This window comes from Acanthaster planci, linkage group LG20, assembly GCF_054643075.1.
Source record: "Acanthaster planci isolate LZ-2023a linkage group LG20, COTS_SCS, whole genome shotgun sequence".
NCBI lineage: Eukaryota > Metazoa > Echinodermata > Asteroidea > Valvatida > Acanthasteridae > Acanthaster > Acanthaster planci.
Window position 1 is genome coordinate 7,190,201 of NC_141796.1, and position 3,522 is coordinate 7,193,722.

Genomic DNA, 3,522 nt, shown 5'->3' on the forward strand with positions numbered 1-3,522 from the left:
CTTTCTGCAATTTTCCATTTGCGTACACCTTACAGGTCGTGATCCCGTCCAACGTTTGCTACATATATTGCGTAATAAGGGACGTGAAAATTGTCAAAATCTGGCAATCGTGGTGGCATCTGAAAGGGGGAATGTTTCTCTTTCCATTGATGTAAGTTTCATATCCCTATTCGTTTAAGTTGCAAACTATCTGTGAAAGAGGGAAGCAGATCTGATTCTGCTGCAAGCTATTTTTCTAGAATTCCCGCTAATTGGTTTAATTGGTTTAATTCCACAACCAACATAGTTCCATATATCACCTCATAAAAGACCTGAACGTTGTTTGAATCTAGGAATCTTGGTGGCGTCTGAAAGGGGGAGTGTTTCCCTTTATTGATGTACGTTTCATATCCATATTCGTTTTAGTTAGGAAAATATCTTTGAAAGAAGGTAGGAGTTCAGCTCGTACTAATTGCTACTTTGTGCAATTTTCCGTTTGTGTGCACCTTACAGGTCGCCATCCCGTCCGAAATTTGCGACATATATCGCGTCTAAAAGGGGGAGTGTTCCTCTTTCCATTGATGTAAGTTTCATATCCATATTTGTTGTAGTTAGGAAACTATCTGTGAAAGAGGGAAGCAGATCTGATTCTTCTGCAAGCTATTTTTCTAGAATTCCCGCTCAGTCTGCTCATGATTGGTTTACTTTCTGCAACCAACATAGTTCCATATATCGCCTCATAAAAGACCTGAACGTTGTTCGAATCTAGCACCTTGGTGGCATCTGAAAGGGGGAGTGTTCTTCTTTCAATTGATGTAAGTTTCATATCCATGTTTCCCTTTATTGATGTACGTTTCATATCCATATTCGTTTTAGTTAGGAAAATATCTTTGAAAGAAGGTAGGAGTGAGGCTCGTACTAATTGCTTCTTAGTGGAATTTGCCTTATGTGTGCACCTTACAGATCGTCTTGCCGTCCAAAATTGCTTACATATATCTCGTCATAGAAGACCAGGAAATTGTCCGAATCAGATATTTTTGGTGGCATCTGAAAGGGTTAGCGTTCCTCTTTCAATTGATGTAAGTTTCATATCCATATTCGTTTTAGTTAGGAAAATATCCCTGAAAGAAGGCAGGAGTTCAGCTCGTACTAATTGCTACTTTGTGCAATTTTCCATTTGCGTACACCTTACAGGTTGTCATCCCGGCCAACGTTTGCTACATATATTGCGTAATAAGAGACGTGAAAATTGTCAAAATCTGGCAATCGTGGTGGCATCTGAAAGGGGGAATGTTCCTCTTTCCATTGATGTAAGTTTCATATCCCTATTCGTTTTAGTTAGGAAACTATCTGAAAAAGAGGGAAGGAGTTCTGATTCTGCTGCTAGATATTTTTCTAAAATTCCCGCCAGTCTGCACATGATTGGTTTACTTTCTGTAACAAACATAGTTCCATATATCTTGTTATAGAAGACCAGTAAATTGTCCAAATCTAGCAATCTTGGTGGCATCTGAAAGGGGGAGTGTTCCTCTTTCCATTGATGTAAGTTTCATATCCATATTCGTTTTAGTTAGGAAAATATCTTTAAAAGAAGGTAGGAGTGAGGCTCGTACTAATTGCTACTTAGTGCAATTTGCCTTATGCGTGCACCCTACAGATCGTCTACCCGTCCAAAATTGCTTACCTATATCTCGTCATAGAAGACCAGTAAAGTATCCGAATCAGATATATGTGGTGGCATCTGAAAGGGAAAGTGTTCTTCTTTTAATTGATGTAAGTTTCATATCCATATTCGTTTTAGTTAGGAAAATAACCCTGAAAGAAGGCAGGAGTTCAGCTCGTACTAATTGCTACTTTCTGCAATTTTCCATTTGCGTACACCTTACAGGTCGTGATCCCGTCCAACGTTTGCTACATATATTGCGTAATAAGGGACGTGAAAATTGTCAAAATCTGGCAATCGTGGTGGCATCTGAAAGGGGGAATGTTTCTCTTTCCATTGATGTAAGTTTCATATCCCTATTCGTTTAAGTTGCAAACTATCTGTGAAAGAGGGAAGCAGATCTGATTCTGCTGCAAGCTATTTTTCTAGAATTCCCGCTAATTGGTTTAATTGGTTTAATTCCACAACCAACATAGTTCCATATATCACCTCATAAAAGACCTGAACGTTGTTTGAATCTAGGAATCTTGGTGGCGTCTGAAAGGGGGAGTGTTTCCCTTTATTGATGTACGTTTCATATCCATATTCGTTTTAGTTAGGAAAATATCTTTGAAAGAAGGTAGGAGTTCAGCTCGTACTAATTGCTACTTTGTGCAATTTTCCGTTTGTGTGCACCTGACAGGTCGCCATCCCGTCCGAAATTTGCGACATATATCGCGTCTAAAAGGGGGAGTGTTCCTCTTTCCATTGATGTAAGTTTCATATCCATATTTGTTGTAGTTAGGAAACTATCTGTGAAAGAGGGAAGCAGATCTGATTCTTCTGCAAGCTATTTTTCTAGAATTCCCGCTCAGTCTGCTCATGATTGGTTTACTTTCTGCAACCAACATAGTTCCATATATCGCCTCATAAAAGACCTGAACGTTGTTCGAATCTAGCACCTTGGTGGCATCTGAAAGGGGGAGTGTTCTTCTTTCAATTGATGTAAGTTTCATATCCATGTTTCCCTTTATTGATGTACGTTTCATATCCATATTCGTTTTAGTTAGGAAAATATCTTTGAAAGAAGGTAGGAGTGAGGCTCGTACTAATTGCTTCTTAGTGGAATTTGCCTTATGTGTGCACCTTACAGATCGTCTTGCCGTCCAAAATTGCTTACATATATCTCGTCATAGAAGACCAGGAAATTGTCCGAATCAGATATTTTTGGTGGCATCTGAAAGGGTTAGCGTTCCTCTTTCAATTGATGTAAGTTTCATATCCATATTCGTTTTAGTTAGGAAAATATCCCTGAAAGAAGGCAGGAGTTCAGCTCGTACTAATTGCTACTTTGTGCAATTTTCCATTTGCGTACACCTTACAGGTTGTCATCCCGGCCAACGTTTGCTACATATATTGCGTAATAAGAGACGTGAAAATTGTCAAAATCTGGCAATCGTGGTGGCATCTGAAAGGGGGAATGTTCCTCTTTCCATTGATGTAAGTTTCATATCCCTATTCGTTTTAGTTAGGAAACTATCTGAAAAAGAGGGAAGGAGTTCTGATTCTGCTGCTAGATATTTTTCTAAAATTCCCGCTCAGTCTGCACATGATTGGTTTACTTTCTGTAACAAACATAGTTCCATATATCTTGTTATAGAAGACCAGTAAATTGTCCAAATCTAGCAATCTTGGTGGCATCTGAAAGGGGGAGTGTTCCTCTTTCCATTGATGTAAGTTTCATATCCATATTCGTTTTAGTTAGGAAAATATCTTTAAAAGAAGGTAGGAGTGAGGCTCGTACTAATTGCTACTTAGTGCAATTTGCCTTATGCGTGCACCCTACAGATCGTCTACCCGTCCAAAATTGCTTACCTATATCTCGTCATAGAAGACCAGTA